At 45.3% G+C, this 19,900-nt stretch overlaps 1 long non-coding RNA gene across 1 annotated transcript in view; it reads right to left on the bottom strand.

The window, feature by feature from the left end:
• Positions 1-19,900, bottom strand: part of LOC139273033 (uncharacterized) — a 76,907-nt gene that overhangs the window by 34,873 nt on the left and 22,134 nt on the right. The gene's annotated exons all lie outside the window — the stretch shown is intronic.

Raw genomic sequence — 19,900 nt, 5'->3', positions numbered from 1 at the left:
TCTGGACTTCCCCAACATTGGGAACATTCTTCCTGCATCTAACCTGTCTAAACCCGTCAGAATTTTAAACGTTTCGATGAGGTCCCCTCTCATTCTTCTGAACTCCAGTGAATACAAGCCCAGTTGATCCAGTCTTTCTTGATAGGTCAGTCCCACCATCCCGGGAATCAGTCTGGTGAATCTTCGCTGCACTCCCTCAATATCAAGAATGTCCTTCCTCAAGGTAGGTGACCAAAATTGTACACAATACTCCAGGTGTGGCCTCACCAAGGCCCTGTACAACTGTAGCAACACCTCCCTGCCCCTGTACTCAAATCCCCTCGCTATGAAGGCCAACATGCCATTTGCTTTCTTAACCGCCTGCTGTACCTGCATGCCAACCTTCAATGACTGATGTACCATGACACCCAGGTCTCGTTGCACCTTCCCTTTTCCTAATCTGTCACCATTCAGATAATAGTCTGTCTCTCTGTTTTTACCACCAAAGTGGATAACCTCACATTTATCCACATTATACTTCATCTGCCATGCATTTGCCCACTCACCTAACCTATCCAAGTCACTCTGCAGCCTCATAGCATCCTCCTCGCAGCTCACACTGCCACCCAACTTAGTGTCATCCGCAAATTTGGAGATACTACATTGAATCCCCTCGTCTAAATCATTAATGTACAATGTAAACAGCTGGGGCCCCAGCACAGAACCTTGCGGTACCCCACTAGTCACTGCCTGCCATTCTGAAAAGTACCCATTTACTCCTACTCTTTGCTTCCTGTCTGACAACCAGTTCTCAATCCACGTCAGCACACTACCCCCAATCCCATGTGCTTTAACTTTGCACATTAATCTCTTGTGTGGGACCTTGTCGAAAGCCTTCTGAAAGTCCAAATATACTACATCAACTGGTTCTCCTTTGTCCACTTTGCTGGAAACATCCTCAAAAAATTCCAGAAGATTTGTCAAGCATGATTTCCCCTTTACAAATCCATGCTGACTTGGACCTATCATGTCACCATTTTCCAAATGCGCTGCTATGACATCCTTAATAATTGATTCCATCATTTTACCCACTACTGAGGTCAGGCTGACCTGTCTATAATTCCCTGTTTTCTCTCTCCCTCCTTTTTTAAAAAGTGGGGTTACATTGGCTACCCTCCACTCGATAGGAACTGATCCAGAGTCAATGGAATGTTGGAAAATGACTGTCAATGCATCCGCTATTTCCAAGGCCACCTCCTTAAGTACTCTGGGATGCAGTCCATCAGGCCCTGGGGATTTATCGGCCTTCAATCCCATCAATTTCCCCAACACAATTTCCCGACTAATAAAGATTTCCCTCAGTTCCTCCTCCCTACTGGACCCTCTGACCCCTTTTATATCCGGAAGGTTGTTTGTGTCCTCCTTAGTGAATACTGAACCAAAGTACTTGTTCAATTGGTCTGCCATTTCTTTGTTCCCCGTTATGACTTCCCCTGATTCTGAATACAGGGGACCTACGTTTGACTTTACTAACCTTTTTCTCTTTACATACCTATAGAAACTTTTGCAATCCGCCTTAATGTTCCCTGCAAGCTTCTTCTCATACTCCATTTTCCCTGCCCTAATCAAACCCTTTGTCCTCCTCTGCTGAGTTCTAAATTTCTCCCAGTCCCCAGGTTCACTGCTATTTCTGGCCAATTTGTATGCCACTTCCTTGGCTTTAATACTATCCCTGATTTCCCTAGATAGCCACGGTTGAGCCACCTTCCCTTTTTTATTTTTACGCCAGACAGGAATGTACAATTGTTGTAATTCATCCATGCGGTCTCTAAATGTCTGCCATTGCCCATCCACAGTCAACCCCTTAAGTATCATTCGCCAATCTATCCTAGCCAATTCACGCCTCATACCTTCAAAGTTAGCCTTCTTTAAGTTCTGGACCATGGTCTCTGAATTAACTGTATCATTCTCCATCCTAATGCAGAATTCCACCATATTATGGTCACTCTTCCCCAAGGGGCCTCGCACAATGAGATTGCTAATTAGTCCTCTCTCATTACACAACACCCAGTCTAAGATGGCCTCCCCCCTAGTTGGTTCCTCGACATATTGGTCTAGAAAACCATCCCTTATGCACTCCAGGAAATCCTTCTCCACCGTATTGCTTCCAGTTTGGCTAGCCCAATCTATGTGCATATTAAAGTCACCCATTATAACTGCTGCACCTTTATTGCATGCACCCCTAATTTCCTGTTTGATGCCCTCCCCAACATCACTACTACTGTTTGGAGGTCTGTACACAACTCCCACTAACGTTTTTTGCCCTTTGGTGTTCTGCAGCTCTACCCATATAGATTCCACATCATCCAAGCTAATGTCTTTCCTAACTATTGCATGAATCTCCTCTTTAACCAGCAATGCTACCCCACCTCCTTTTCCTTTTATTCTATCCTTCCTGAATGTTGAATACCTCTGGATGTTGAGTTCCCAGCCCTGATCATCCTGGAGCCACGTCTCCGTAATCCCAATCACATCATATTTGTTAACATCTATTTGCACAGTTAATTCATCCACCTTATTGCGGATACTCCTTGCATTAAGACACAAAGCCTTCAGGCTTGTTTTTTTAACACCCTTTGTCCTTTTAGAATTCTGCCGCACAGTGGCCCTTCCTGTTCTCCGCCCCGGGCCTCTCCGCCCCCCACCCCCCCCCATCTCCCCTCCGTCTCCTGCCTCTGCCTCCCTTTTGTCTCCCTCTGTCTCCCTGCATTTGTTCCCATCTCCCTGCCATATTAGTTTAACTCCTCCCAAACAGCACTAGCAAACACTCCCCCTAGGACATTGGTTCCGGTCCTGCCCAGGTGCAGACCATCCGGTTTGTACTGGTCTCACCTCCCCTAGAACCGGTTCCAATGCCCCAGGAATTTGAATCCCTCCCAGCTGCACCACTGCTCAAGCCACGTATTCATCTACGCTATCCTGCGATTCCTACTCTGACTAGCACATGGCACTGGTAGCAATCCCGAGATTACTACTTTTGAGGTCCTACTTTTTAATTTAGCCCCTAGCTCCTTAAATTCGTTTCGTAGAACACTTCTCATTAAATTTCATCTCCCATGTTTGCTACATTTCCAAGTTTTGTATCATCTGCAAACTTCGAAATTGTGCCTCCTGTACCCACGTCCAATTGATTAATGTATATCAAAAAAGCAGTGATCCTAATAACGACCCTTGGGGGACACCACTGTATACTTCCCTCCAGTCTGAAGAATAACAGTTCACCACTCTTCTCTGCTTTCTGTCTCTTAGCCAATTTTGTATCCATGTCCCATTAATCCCATGGTACTTCAATTTTGCTTACAAGTCAATTTTGTGAAGCTTTATCAAACTCCTTTTGAAAGTCCATATACACAACATCAACTATACAACCATTATCAACCCTCCTCAACCCAACAAATCCGTGTTGGCTTTCATTTATTAACCTATGTTTTTCAAAGTGAAAATGTATTTTGTCCCGGATTATGAGCTTTAGAACCTTCCCCACCATCTACCCTAGAGTGACTGGCCTATAGTTACCGTGTTCATCCCTTTCTTGAACAGGAATGTAACATTTGCAACCCTCCGGTCTTCTGGCACTGCTCCCATATCTATGGAGGATTGAAAGATTATGGCCAGTGCCTTCGCGATTTCCACCCTTACTTCCTTCAGCAACCTAGAATGCACCTGTCAGCTGTTTAAGTACCTCCTCTCTCTCTATTTTTTATCTTATCCAATTTCTCTACTCCCACTTCCATTACTGTGACATTGGCAGCATCCTCTTCTTTTGAGGAGACAGATGCAAAGTACTTATTAAGTACTTTAGCAATGCCTTCTGTTTCCACAAGAAGATTTCCTTTTGTGGTCCTAAATGTTTTTACAGGTATAAGGATTTGATACATTCGATATACCAATTAGTTACAGTTTTGATGAAACAGCTTAACGAACAAGTTTGTCTGTTTAACCCGTTCATGAATGGCAGAGTATATTTGCAATATCAAAGTTCTGATTGGTCCGCTTGGATGACAAGAACAGATTTCTGATTGGTCTCCTTGGAGGACAAGACACACACAGCTGTTTGTCTGGAATATGTAATGAGATTCTGCCTGCTTGAGTAATCAAGTACTTTGCAATGTGTAATTTGATCCATTCATTCTGACTACCAGGCTCCAGACAAAGCTCACAGTACTGCTTTCAGAGAACAGACAGTGCTCACCCTTGCGGATTAAGACCTACCCCCCACAACAAGTTCCAGACCCCCCAATCCCCGCCCCCCCCCGAAAAAAAAGTTAATGACCTTCCCCCTACCAAGAAGTTCCTGAATTTTTCCCTCCCCAACAAGTTCCTGACCGTCTCCCCTGCCCAACCTGCTTCCCCTGTCTGGATTCTTGTCCCTCCCCCCTCCCCCCGCCTCACCAGAGATCCTGACCGTCTCCCCGAACCCCACATAGATGGGGCATTTTGTGTGGGTCACAAATTGTTAACAGATTTATTGGGTATGAAGTGAATAGTGACAGTGTCATGACTTTCAGATTTCATCCAGTCCAATGATGTCACGCCGCACACGTACTGGGCTTTGAGAAATCCACCAGGTCTGGGGGAGGAAAGGGAGAACGCGGTGTGGGTGTAAAGGGGGTGCGGGTGGGGTTGTTGGAACGTGATCCACATCTAACAAAGGGGAGGGAACATGATCTGTCTTCCCACCTGGATCACGTTCTCACTTTCAACCTCCTCCTTTAGACATGGATCATGTTCTTTCCCTGTCCCCACTGTTCTCTCTGTGCTCTTCACGAACCGCCCTGAGTTCCTGACTTCCTCTACCCACTTGTGCTCCTCTCCTCGAAGAGCTCCTCTCTTCCCCCCCCCCCCACACACACTTTTGATCCCCTCTCCTCTCCAATCCACTCTCCGCTTCGGTCCCCTCTCCTCGCTCAGCCTCTTCGAACCCCTCTCACCTTTGATCTAGTCTCTTCTCTCCCCTTTGATTCCTTATTCCCTTTGATCCCCTCTCCTCTTTGACCCCCTACGAACCCCTCTCACCTTCGATCCTCTCTCCCCTTTGACCTCCTCTCCTCTCTCCCCCGCTTCAATCCCCCGCCCCATCCGATCGCCTGACATTCTCTGCACGGAGCCGGGGAACGTGTGGTGGTGCTGGCTGCAGCCACAGCAACTTTGGGTACTGTGCATGCGCAATTGGATCAAGTCAACGGGCGCCCATGTGCAGAGAGAGCCAAAAATGCAGTGCAAATAATCACTCCGTTCATATGAACTGATTCAAAGCTCCAGCATTATTTGAACTGACTTCATCAATTCTGTTACTGCTTGCTACTATAAGTGACTCGATCTATAAATAAACATGTTTGGTAATTCAGTCTATTATGAAAGTATGTAGTGTAGTGAAGGGATGTGGGCACCTAGTAGAAATCCTACACCTCAGTTGATTGCACTCACACCTCTGAGTTAGATTTTTTTTAAATTTCAAAATATATACTTTATTCATATAAAAATTTGCACGATACATTGGAAGGCAGTTCAGTATGTTTGGATGCAGTCAGCAATTCCATACATTCCTTTGGATGCTGACAGCAGTTCTGTTCAATACATTTGCTTGCTTTACATTTCAGGATACAATTCAGTACAATCCAGGATACATTGTAATACAGTCATCAAATTACGTTACATGTGGCACGATACAGTACACAGAACGGGTGAGGGTACAGTTACATTTCTTTACAACATACATTACTAAACAGTTGCTAAACTTGCATTATACATGGCACTGCATAGGTGTTTTCAGATCATGGTGCTCTATGTATATAAAGGTTTACAAGAACAGCCCGAGGGGAGTTTTATACTGATTCCACCCCCTGGGTTTACCGTGGCGGAAGGGCCTTAAACTGTGGCTCTTCCCCACCGTGCCTTTGCGGCAACTGCACCAATTTTTAGTGCGTCCCTCAGCACGTACTCCTGGATCTTGGATTGCGCCAGTCTGCAACACGCAGACGTGGATATCTCCTTGCTCCGGAAGACAAGCAAATTTCGGCAAGACCAAAGTGCGTCTTTCAACGAGTCAATGGCCCTCCAGCAGCAGATGATGTCTATCTCGGCGTGTGTCCCTGAGAATAGTCCGTAGAGCACAGTGTTACAGAGCTGCTTGGGATGAACCTCGACAGCAACCACTGCATCTCCATCCAGACCTGCCTTGCAAAGGGGCAATCCCAAAGGAGATGGATGACAGTCTCGTCCGCACCACAGCCAACTCGGGGGCAGAGTGCCGTGTCTCTGAAACCCCAGCTGTGCATGAAGGATCTGATGGGTAGGGCCCTTCTCACCGCCATCCAAGCTACGTCTTGGTGCTTGTTCTGGCGATGAGACATTCTGCCAAACGAGTTCGACAGTCTCGGGGAACCGTCCAACAGGATCTATCATCGCCTTATTTTGTAGGGCGTCCAGGACCTTGCGTGCCGACCGCTGCTTTATGGCCTTGTGGTCAAAAGTGTTTTTCTTGAGGCATGGTCCAACTGCTCGGAGCGTTCCACGGCAGCCTGGCCAGACCCATCCTTCGCAACACCAGGGAGATAGAATCTCAGCACGTACTGACACTTGGCGTTTGCGTACGAAGGGTCTATGCACAGCTTGATGCAGCCACACACAAAGGTGGCCATCAGGATGAGGGCCACGATCAGAATGTCCTTTCTCCTCTTGACCAGAGATTTGTACATCGTTTCTCTGCGGACATGGTCCATTTTTGATCTCCAGACGAAGTGAAAGATGGCTCGGGTGACTACCACGGCACAGGAGCTGAGTATGGGCCAGACCTGCGCCACGTACAACAACAGCGAGAGCACCTCACTCCTGATGACCAGGTTCTTTCCTGCAATGGAGAGTGAGTGCAGCTTCCACCATCCCAGTTTATGTTTCGCTTTAGCTCCTTCCAGTTTTTGACGCTCGCACCGTCCGCTCCGAACCATATTCCCAAAACCTTTAGGTAATGACTTCACGGTGAAGGGAATAAAGGATAGGTCGGACCAGCTTCCAAAGAACATGGCCTCGCTTTTGCTGCGATTGACCTTCGTGCCCGAGGCCAGTTCAAACTGGTCGCAGATTGTGAGCAATCCGCGGACCGACTGCGGATCCGAGCAAAAGACGGTGACGTCGTCCATGTACAAGGAGGTCTTGACCTGAGCGCCTCCACTGCCTGGGATTGTCACCCCCCCTAATGCCCGCATTCTTCCTGATGGACTCTGCAAAGGGCTCAATACAGCACACAAACAAGACAGAGGAGAGGGGACAGACAGCCTTGCCTGACTCCAGACCTGATCGGAAAGCTTTCAGTTTCCCACCCGTTGATTAGAACTGTACTACTGATTGTTGGTTTAAGCTCCAATATGAACTTGAGCACATATTCTGGGCTGAAATTTCAATCTAGGACAGAGGGAGTGCTACACTGTTTGGAGACGCCAACTGGTATAATTTAAGAGTGAAATTCTGAAGCACTTTCTCACACAAAGGGTAATGGAAATCTGGAACTCGCTCACCCAAAAGGCTGTGGATACTACGTCAAATGAAGCTTTCAAGACGGAAATCGATATTTTTGTTAGGTAAGGATAGGGAACAAAGGCGGGTAAATGGAATTGAACGGGCTTCAGGGACTCTTGTTCCTGTATTCCTGTGCAATTGGAACACTTTGTTAGAACATCACAGATTACAGGGCGATATGACAGATGTGTTTACAATTGTGAAAGGATGGGACAAGGTATATCAAAGCAGACTGTTTCCAGTAGTTCAGGAATGTAGAACGAGGAGCCATAGATACAAGACATTTAGAAAAGAAAGCAGGGAAAGATTCTTTACACAGAAGGTTGCGAGGCTGTGAAATTCACCTCCAGTTTTAGTAGTTGAGGCAGAAACTATGTCAACAATCAAGATTAGATTGGAGTAAAAGGGCGGATAAACATGATTAGGACTGTTTGCTTGCGTGGAGGGGAATGACAGCACAAACTGGTTTAGCCGAATGGCCTGGTTTTATGTTGTAACTTCTATGTATTTTCTTGCTGGTGCTTGTTAACATTACATTTTAAATAAAGGAGATAATTGCATACATAGAACCTGTAACATTTACTAGTTCATGTTCCTTGGGATTGCTAGCAGACAATTGTGTAAAAAAAAACAAAGGAATCTCTCTCTTCCTGTAACTATAAGGGTAATTCCACAGTCCCAACAGGAAGCTATGCTTGAAGAAAGTGCCAATTTGATTTAGGGCTACAATAGTGTGGTCCCTGCTCCTTGAGAGCCCAGCTCCCAGCAAAATTGTGGAATTACCACTTACAGCTCTGCTCCTTCTGCTCTAATTTTTTCTGTCTTTCTCTCTATTTGTTTATCGTCTACTCTCTGGGGCCGAAATTCAGGATCTCGGAGACCAGTTAATGCCCGTTTGTGGCGGCCATTCCTAAAAATCGAATGGCCACTGCTTTAGGGTCAACAGGCTGCCCCAGTCAAAATTCAGGTCGGGGATTTTTCGGCCTGGACTCTATCCTGGCCAAGTAGATGCACGCCCAATTAAAATCAAATAAATACTTAGCTATCCATTTTCAGCTCGATCCAGTGATCCCTCGCCGCGCAGTGCCCCCGGCAGTTTTTCTGAAGACTGTGTGTAGCTCGGCCGCCCTTAAAAGGGAGGGCCCATGGTCGCAATGGAAGAATTTTTGCTGGCCGACTTGCTTATTGGCCGGCAAGATACTGCCCCCGGGTTCGGCAGGGCCGTCAACGGGCAGCCTGGCACCCCCTCTTGGTTGCCAGGCCTTTGGCCCGGCCGAAATCCTCCTTAGTGGCCCAGTGGCCAAAGTTAAAAAATTATCGAATCTCTCCCTTTTAACAGAGGGGAAACATAGAAAATAGGTGCAGGAGTCGGCCATTCGGCCCTTTGAGCCTGCACCACCATTCAATATGATCATGGCTGATCATTCACCTCAGTATCCCTTTCCCGCTTTCTCTCCAGGGGAGAGAGCGTGGTGACGCACATGCGGTGACGTCACCATGTTGATTGACAGACGGCGGACGGCCCAAACGACCCATTTTCAGCCAGTCAGCCGTCTAAGGCCCACCACATTATGATCCATTTCCTGTAGGACTTTGAAAAAAATTCAAAGTCCTGAAAATGGATCTACTCACCGCATCATGAGTTCCAGCGGTGAGTACCAGTTTAAAAAATCATAAGTGTGCCAGCTTTCTGGTGCACCTGAATTTCGGTCCCTTGTCTCCCTCTTTTTCTTTTCCGAGTGACACTTGCACACTTTCTCTGATTATCATCTTTACATCTTCCTATTTGTCTCTGACCTGTTTGCTCCTCATTCTCTCTCTCTTTCTGTGAGAAAATAGTTAAATATTCACTTTTAAATACATGTATATTACTCTGCTATGATCCAGTTAATATTACTGTGGCAATGTTTGAGGATTGCAGTGAAGGTTTTGTTTTAGGGAAATATACAGACACTTTACCTGAACTCACTATTTCCCATTGAATTTAATGTTGTTTTTCTGTGGGAGTGCCCTAACGTATGGGCTAAAGATCTGTGCACATCTATCAATTCTATCATAAATTGGAATAAATTATTGAGCCCACCCCCATCTAAATCAATTTATAGCCTTGATATATTTTTGAAGGGAATTTCTTTTGTAACTCAAGAAAAAGTTGAAATTATGATGTCACTTTGTCACTGCAATGTTATTCTTGCTTAATGGTCACATAGTTCCCATGAACCACTGAGAAGCAGTCACCCTGGATCAATGACAGATGAGATTTTTCAGTTACAATGATCCACAAACCAATCCCAGCACTAAAACAATGAGCAGTGGTTACCATGGACACGGTAACATGGTTACCAGGGATCAATGAGCTATTTACTGTATAAACTGAGCCCCACAAATCCTCATCTCTGCTTGGCCTATCTTTAGCAGCATTGGTCCACAGCCCTATCAATCAAGTATGGTAAAATCAAAGCAGTCCCATGCTTACTAGCAGCCAATGAGACAGCTAGAGAATGACGGCCTTTTGGAACAACCATGTGATTACTACTATTAATGAGAATGAAAATGTTCCTGGACTGTTTCTGGAGAAGAATGTATTCATTATGCATTGAATTTCCTGAATGTATTCCTCATAGTTATCAGAAGTTTATTTTTTTTTAAAAAAGGATTGCTTACTTTATTTTGTCAAGTTAAGTGATTGCAATTGGCCAGTAAGCTGGGCCAAAAGCAACACGTCAATTTTATTTCTCAATACGCACTGGAGGAGAATATGAACTTAGGAACAAGTAACTCAATATCAAAATTTGTAAATGATATCAAAATGGGGGGGTATAGCCATAACTGAGGAAGAATACAACATAATAGAAACAAAAAAAATAGGTGCAGGAGTTGGCCATTCGGCCCTTCGAGCCTGCACCACCATTCAATAAGATCATGGCTGATCATTCCCTCAGTACCCCTTTCCTGCTTTCTTTCCATGCCCCTTGATCCCTTTAGCCGTAAGGGCTATATCTAACTCCCTCTTGAATATATCCAATGAACTGGCATCAACGATTCTCTGCGGTAGGGAATTCCACAGGTTAACAACTCTCTGAGTGAAGAAGTTTCTCCTCATTACAGTCCTAAATGGCCTACCTCTTATCCTTAGACTGTGTCCCCTGGTTCTGGACTTCCACATCATCAGGAACATTCTTCCCGCATCTAACATAGAAACATAGAAAATAGGTGCAGGAGCAGGCCATTCAGCCCTTCCAGCCTGCACCGCCATTCAATGAGTTCATGGCTGAACATGAAACTTCAGTAACCCCTTCCTGCTTTCTCGCCATACCCCTTGATCCCCCGAGTAGTAAGGACTTCATCTCACTCCCTTTTGAATATATTTAGTGAATTGGCCTCAACTACTTTCTGTGGTAGAGAATTCCACAGGTTCACCACTCTCTGGGTGAAGAAGTTTCTCCTCATCTCGGTCCTAAATGGCTTACCCCTTATCCTTAGACTGTGACCCCTGGTTCTGGACTTCCCCAACATTAGGAACATTCTTCCTGCATCCAACCTGTCCAAACCCGTCAGAATTTTAAACGTTTCTATGAGGTCCCCTCTCACTCTTCTGAACTCCAGTGAATACAAGCCCAGTTGATCCAGTCTCTCCTCATATGTCAGTCCCGCCATCCCGGGAATCAGTCTGGTGAACCATCGCTGCACTCCCCCAATAGCAAGAACGTCCTTCCTCAAGTTAGGAGACCAAAACTGTACACAATACTCCAGGTGTGGCCTCACCAAGGCCCGTACAACTGTAGCAACACCTCCCTGCCCCTGTACTCAAATCCCCTCGCTATGAAAGCCAACATGCCATTTGCTTTCTTAACCGCCTGCTGTACCTGCATGCCAACCTTCAATGACTGATGTACCATGACACCCAGGTCTCATTGCACCTTCCCTTTTCCTAATCTGTCACCATTCAGATAATAGTCTGTCTCTCTCTGTTTTTACCACCAAAGTGGATAACCTCACATTTATCCACATTATACTTCATCTGCCACGCATTTGCCCACTCACCTAACCTATCCAAGTCACTCTGCAGCCTCATAGCATCCTCCTCGCAGCTCACACTGCCACCCAACTTAGTGTCATCCGCAAATTTGGAGATACTACATTTAATCCCCTCGTCTAAATCATTAATGTACAATGTAAACAGCTGGGGCCCCAGCACAGAACCTTGCGGTACCCCACTAGTCACTGCCTGCCATTCTGAAAAGTACCCATTTACTCCTACTCTTTGCTTCCTGTCTGACAACCAGTTCTCAATCCACGTCAGCACACTACCCCCAATCCCATGTGCTTTAACTTTGCACATTAATCTCCTGTGTGGGACCTTGTCGAAAGCCTTCTGAAAGTCCAAATATACCACATCAACTGGTTCTCCTTTGTCCACTTTACTGGAAACATCCTCAAAAAATTCCAGAAGATTTGTCAAGCATGATCTCCCTTTCACAAATCCATGCTGACTTGGACCTATCATGTCACCATTTTCCAAAAGCGCTGCTATGACATCCTTAACCTGTCCAGTCCCGTCAGAATCTTGTAAGTTTCTATGAGATCCCCTCTCATTCTTCTAAACTCCAGTGTATAAAGGCCCAGTTGATCCAGTCTCTCCTCATATGTCAGTCCCGCCATCCCGGGAATCAGTCTGGTGAACCATCGCTGCACTCCCCCAATAGCAAGAACGTCCTTCCTCAGATTAGGAGACCAAAACTGAACACAATATTCCAGGTGAGGCCTCACTAAGGCCCTGTACAACTGCAGTAAGACCTTCCTGCTCCTATACTCAAATCCCCGAGCTATGGAGGCCATTTGCCTTCTTCACCGCCTGCTGTACCTGCATGCCAACTTTCAATGACTGATGAACCATAACTCCCAGGTCTCGTTGTCTAATCGTTCCCTTTCCTAATCTGCCGCCATTCAGATAATATTCTGCCTTCGTGTTTTTCCCCCAAAGTGGATAACCTCACATTTATCCACATTATACTGCATCTGCCACGTATTTGCCCACTCACTTAACCTGTCCAAGTCACCCTGTAGCCTTTTAGCATCCTCCTCACAGCTCACACCGCCACCCAGTTTTGTGTCATCTGCGAACATGGAGATATTACAAATTCCTTCATCTAAATCATTAATGTATATTGTAAAGAGCTGGGGTCCCAGCACTGAGCCCTGCGGCACTCAACTAGTCACTGCCTGCAATTCTGAAAAGGACCCGTTTATCCCGACTCTCTGCTTCCTGTCTGCCAACTAGTTCTCTATCCACGTCAGTACATTTCTCCCACTACCATGTGCTTTGATTTTGCACACCAATCTCTTGTGTGGGACTTTGTCAAAAGCCTTTTGAAAGTCCAAATACACCACATCCACTGGTTCTCCCTTGTCCACTCTACTAGTTACATCCTCAAAAAATTCCAGAAGGTTTGTCAAGCATGATTTCCCTTTCATAAATCCATGCTGACTTGGGCCGATCCTGTCACTGCTTTCCAAATGCGCTGCTATTTTGTCTTTAATAATTGATTCCAACATTTTCCCCACGACTGATGTCAGGCTAACCGGTCTATAATTACCCATTTTCTCTCTCCCTCCTTTTTTAAAAAGTGGTGTAACATTAGCTACCCTCCAGTCCATAGGAACTGATCCACAGTTGATAGACTGTTGGAAAATGATCACCAATGCATCCACTATTTCTAGGGCCACTTCCTTAAGTACTCTGGGATGCAGACTATCAGGCCCTGGGGATTTATCGGCCTTCAATCCCATCAATTTCCGCTTTATAAGGATATCCTTCAGTTCCTCCTTCTCACTCGACCCTCGGTCCCCTAATATTTCCGGAAGATTATTTGTGTCTTCCTTTGTGAAAACAGAACCAAAGTATTTGTTTAACTGGTCCGCCATTTCTTTGTTCCCCATTATAAATTCACCTGAATCTGACTGCAAGGGACCTACATTTGTCTTCACTAATCTTTTTCTCTTCACATATCTATAGAAGCTTTTGCAGTCAGTTTTTATGTTCCCAGCAAGCTTCCTCTCATACTCTATTTTTCCCCTCATAATTAAACCCTTTGTCCTCCTCTGCTGTATTACAAAATTCTCCCAGTCCTCAGGTTTGCTGCTTTTTCTGGCCAATTTATATATCTCTTCCTTGGATTTAACACTATCCTTAATTTCCCTTGTTAGCCACGGTTGATTCACCTTCCCAGTTTTATTTTTACTCCACACAGGGATGTACAATTGTTGAAGTTCATCCATGTGATCTTTAAATGTTTGCCATTGCCTATCCACCGTCAACCCTTTAAGTATCACTTGCCAGTCTATTCTAACCAATTCACGTCTCATACCATCGAAGTTACCTTTCCCCAAGTTCAGGACCCTAGTCTCTGAATTAACTGTGTCACTCTCCATCTTAATAAAGAATTCTACCATATTATGAAGAAAGAAGATATTAGAAAACTTGCAGACTGGGCAGTTAAGTGGCAAATGAACTTTAACCTCGATAAATGGGAGGTGATGCACTTTGGTAGGAAAATCAGAAACATCACCTACACCATAGAAAATAAGAAACTGAATGGGGTAGAAGAGCAAAGGGATCTAGGGATACAGGTGAACAAATCATTAAAAGAAGCATCGCAGATCAGCAAAGCAATTAAAAAACATAGTACAGGGATATAATTCTAGAGGTATAGAATTCAAAAGTAGTGAAGTTCTATTAAACATGTATAGGATCCAGGTCAGGCTGCACTTACTGTATGCAGTTCTGGTCTCCATAGTATAAAAAGGACATAGAAGCACTGGAGAAAGTGCATAAAGGATTTATAAGAATGGTACTAGAACTGAGAGAGTATAGCTATTGGGAAAGATTGAACAGGTTGGGACTTTTTTTCTTTGGAAAAGAGAAGACTTAAAGAGGAGACCTGACAGAGGTCTTTAAGATTATAAATGGGTTGAACAGGGTAGATGTGGAGAGAATGTTTCCACGTGAGAGAATCTAAAACTAGGGGCCACAAATACATGATAGTTACTAATAAATCCAATAGAGAAATAAGCATACATTTCTTTACCCAGAGTGGTTAGGATGTGGAACTCACTACCACAGGAAGTGGTTGAGCAAATAACTTTGATGCTTTCAAAAGGACACTAGAGGAGTACATGAGAGAAAAGGGAATGGAAAGATAAGCTGAAAGGTTTAGATGAGACAGATGGAATGGGAGGTGACTCGTGTGGAGAATAAACACCAGCTCAGACTAGTTGGGCCAAATGGCCTGTTTCTGTGCTGTATGTCCTATTCTATGGTGGTGCAGGCTCGAAGGGCTGAATGGCCTATTCCTGTTCCTATTTTCTATGTTTCTATGTAAATGTCAGGCTACAAAGACCTGGGCTGGCTGACATCCTGGGTTTTGTCAATGACCGGGAGAGGAATTGAATTTATTTTATTTTCTAACAAAACAAGCTCAAAAAATTTTGATTTTTGACACTTTATTTTGGTGCATTTCCAGCATTTTGGATCAGATACATTTAACTATTTTATGTGTCTTCTACTTCATATAACTTCAGTGAATGTTAATATAAGATAATATATTTGACTTAGCTGGGCAAGAAAAACTATCATATCAAATCCCTTCGTAGTATAGTGTTGCTAGCGCGACAGCTACAGGAAAAATGCAGGGAACCACACCAGCCCTTATACATGGCCTTCTTCGACCGTACAAAGGCCTGTGACACTGTCAACCGCGAGCGTCTATGGAGCGTACTCCTCCATTTCAGATGCCCCCAAAAGTTCGTCACCATCCTTCGCCTGCTCAACGACGACATGCAGGCCGTGATCCTTACCAACGGATCCATCACAGACCCAATCCACGTCCGCATCGGGGTCAAACAGGGCTGCGTCATCGTCCCAATCCTCTTCTCAATCTTTCTCACCGCCATGCTCCACCTCATAGTCAGCAAGCTCCCCGCTGGAGTGGAACTCAACTACAGAACCAGTGGGAACCTGTTCAACCTTCGCTGTCTCCAGGTCCAAGAACACCCCAACCTCAGTCGTCGAGCTACAGTACGCGGACGATGCCTGCGTCTGCGCACATACAGAGACTGAACTCCAGGACATAGTCGACGTATTTACTGAGGCATATGAAAGCATAGGCCTTACGCTAAACATCCGTAAGAAAAAGGTCTTCCACCAGCCTGTCCTCACCGCACAGCACTGCACCCCAGTCATCAAGATCCACGGTGCGGCCCTGGACACTGTGGACTACTTCCCATATCTCGGGAGCTTCCTATCAACAACAGCAGGCATCGACGATGAGATCCAACACCCCCTTCAGTGCGCCAGTGCAGCCTTCGGCCGCCTGAGGAAAAGAGTGTTTGAAGACCAGGCCCTCAAAACTGCCACCAAGCTCATGGTCCATAGGATTGTAGTAATACCTGCCCTCGTGTATGGCTCAAAGACATGGACCATGTATAACAGACACCTCAAATCACTGGAGAAATATCACCAACGATGTCTCCGCAAGATCCTATAAATCCGTTGGGAGGACAGGCGCATCAACATCAGCGTTCTCATCTTGGCCAACATCCCTTGCATTGAAGCACTCAACACACTCTATCAGCTCCGCTGGGCAGGCCACATAGTTCGCATGCCGGACACGAGACTCCCAAAGCAAGTGCTTTACTCAGAGCTCCTTCACGGCAAATGAGCCTAAGGTGGGCAGCGGAAATGTTACAAGGACACCCTCAAAGCCTCCCTGATAAAGTGCGACATCCCCACTGACATCTGGGAGTCCCTGGCCCAAGACCGCCCTCAGTGGAGGAAGTGCATCCAGGAGGGCGCTGAACACGTCGAGTCTCAACGCTGAGAGCATGCAGAAATCAAGCGCAGGCAGCGGAAAGAGTGTGCGGCAAACCTGTCCCACCCATTCCTTCCCTCAATGACTATCTGTCTCACCTGTGACAGAGTATGTAGCTGTCATATTGGACTGTTCAGCCACTAAAGAACTCACTTCAGGAGTGGAAGCAAGTCTTCCTCGATTCTGAGGGATTGCCTATGATGATGATGATGATGATGAGTGCTTTGCTTCAAACTCCTACATTTTGTAACAAGCAGTTCATATATTGCTGTTGCCTCTTTCCGGGGCTGGCATAAAAAAAAAATTATTTTCCTGTCAGCCATCTAGTTTCAGACTTTCTGCCTTTTTAATACATGCATTGTGAGGAGTAATATTAACAAAGTTGGAAGCTGCAGCACCAGCAGCAATATGGGAACAGTAGTGACAATATCAATGTTGTTTACACCAACAATTACACATGAGTACAGGTATGTTGCAATTGTTGTTGATAATGTATTACCAGGTTGTTAAGTAGTTACTTTTGAAGTAGATGTCTGCAAATCAATCAACTTCTTACTAGGTGTCCATTGTGCATCTTTAAAAGTAAACTATGAAACAACATTGATTGCACTACAAAAATAATTTATTGGTACATCCTGAGGATGTCAATGGTGCTATATAAATGTAAGTTCTCCCTTTTTTCATTTTTAGAAGATATCAGAAAGAATGTCATTTTTGTCTATTCTAATGGTGCTGATTGCAGTTCTCCTGCTCATTGCTTTGTACTCTTTTCTGCTCACAGCACAAGAATGACCTTGTATTGGATTTCTTTACATGATACCTATCCTGGCTTCTTCCTGAGTGGTTGATGGTATCTGTTGGTTCTAACTGATCAACATTGAAACATTGATTGTGTTGATTTTTGATTGGAACATAATCTGTTTAATTCTCAGTTCATGATAAAAATAACAATAATCATGAACATCCAACACGAATGTTTGATATAATACACGTGCTACTCAGAACCAAATGCACTGTGCAATATGTGAGCATTAAACACACAGGGCCCGAAATTGGTCAATGCATAAGGTCCGCCCATTTCTCGGTGGTATACCGGCGGTGCGTCAGTTTAAACCGTCGGCATACCGCTGAGACCGAAGAGGACAAAATTGGTCCTTTTTTTTTTCGGCGTTATGTCGGTGTAATGTCAGCGGTTTGCAGTGAGCAGTATGTCCAGATCCAGATCGACTTTCTCTTCGATGGATGGTGCAGCACTGAACTGCGCATGCGCGATTTTTTCCCCCCATTTTTTTTTACAGAAGCATTTCACCCGTGATTTCGGGGGTCAGGGGTCACCTGCACAACCCACAACCCAAGAGCCTCTGACTGAAATCGAGATCTGAGCCCTGTCCCTGGTTGGGGATAGCAACTGTGTCACTACCAGCGTTGGAGTTGACCCACTCACACAGGATGGTAAGTTGTATACAATCCAGTCTCTCTCGTGTCATGTAATGGAACTGTAACTGTAATGTTGGCCTGATATGTAATGTAAGTTTATTGCACTGTAATATTGGTCTCATGTGATGTACTGCAATGTTGGGAGCATGTAACACAATGCATATATGTGTTGTCTGTCTGCGATATGTAATGTAGTACTGCAGCAGTGGTGGACATTTAAGTAAAACTGCAATAAGTCACTGTACTATGTACTCATGTAACCCTGACCCCTCCCCTGGTGTCAAGCATTTTTAAATGTTGTTTTGTACTTCTAGACTCGGATGATTCAGACCACACCGACCAGATGACAGAGCCACTGCCTCCACCTCTTGTGTCACCCAGCCCTCTCCTGACTTCACCACTGGCAGAGATGACGAAGACGAAAAGAAAGAGCCGCTGATCCTAGAGCCAGTGGAGACGAAGGAGGATACACCAGCTCCATGTGGGCCAGCTGGAACATCCTCCACCACCACCGGGTCTATATTCAGGGGATTCCCCCATGGCTCCTCTGATTCTGCGGGACCAAGTGGTGCGCAGCAAGGCACCTCCAGTATTGCAGTGCCTTTGCCGCAGTGACAGAGGTTGGTGCAGAAAAGATCGGTTGCTCTAGCATGTACCAGGACATGCTGAGTCTGTCACAGGCCAGCGTCGACATAGGTTGAGAGCTGCTCAAGGACATGACTACGATAGCCGCAAACATCATGGCTATATCAGAACGGCAATCGGAGGATATGTCGCATATGATCACCACGATGGAGCGGACTGCCGACGCCGTCGAAGCCATGCGGTAATCGATGGGATCGGGACATGGCGCGGAACCCCCCCCCCCCATCCCATAGTAGTCAGGTTGACAGCACCTAAGGGTGGGGAGCTGACATCATCTTCCAGCCCTGAAGCCATGCCTTCCATATCACGAGCTTTTCCTGAGGCCCCATTTATTGCGCCGACAATGTCTGACCCCCAACGACAGCAACAGCACTTTGGGTGCGTTACTGCAAGCCGGCTTGGTACCACCACAGGGAGGTCCGGGCTCAGAGGCAGTGGGAAAGGGAAGGGAAGGGCGGGAGTGAGAAAGGGAGGAATAGTCCCAAGGGTGGTGTAGCACGGGGTCGAGGTCGAGGTTGTGGTCGAGGACAGCAAAGGGTCTTTTGTTGTACTTGTTTTTTGAATAATTGAAGTTTGATTTGTAAAAGTTTATTAAAGTTGTAAAAGTTTTGTGAAAGTTGTTATTAAAGTTGTTATTAAAGTTGTTACAGTTGTTTTATAGTTATAACTTTTACAAAGTTTTTAAATTTTTGACATTTTTACATAAATGTTTGAATTGAATTTAAGCACTCTTGTACCGTGTCAAACTTTTGGGGTAACAGTCATCAGGGTCCCAAAACGCAGCTCTCCATATTCAAGCATTTATAAACCTTCTCACATCTGGTTCCTCCATTAGACTGATGGTCAGCAATATAGGCTGAGATAGTACAGGTTCCATTATTTTTAAATCTGCACAATATTTTTCAATTAAAAAAAATAACTAAAATGCCTTCTATCTTAATAAGTTACTCAGTACCAATAAAAATACCATTTCCATTTTAAATCGCACTGTAAGGTCACTGGTCACCTCTGAAATACAGAGGTGCTGCTTTAACTGACAGTTCCCGATTTCCAAAATGGCTGCTCTGTGCGCTCCGCCCATTCCCACCCACTTAACATCGCGTAAAACCACCTTTTCCAGGACGGTATGCAGCTCTGGTGGTATGTTGGCGGTATGCGATGAAAATCGGACTTTTTGGCCGGTATGCCGGTGGTTCGGCATGGCGGACGATGTTCATACAGCTCGGCGGTATATCAATGATGAATATTCCGCCGGTCAGTATGTAGGTGTTTTTTGACCAAAATTGCATTTTTGGGCAGTAGTGGGCGGTATGTCGACTAATTTCAGGCCCATACAGTGCAATAGGCAAACATTTATAAAACTTGGCCACACACTTTTTCCCACTCCCCTCTCT

This window comes from Pristiophorus japonicus, chromosome 9 (genome assembly GCF_044704955.1).
Source record: "Pristiophorus japonicus isolate sPriJap1 chromosome 9, sPriJap1.hap1, whole genome shotgun sequence".
Lineage (NCBI taxonomy): Eukaryota > Metazoa > Chordata > Chondrichthyes > Pristiophoridae > Pristiophorus > Pristiophorus japonicus.
This window is presented reverse-complemented; position numbering and strand designations above follow the sequence as displayed.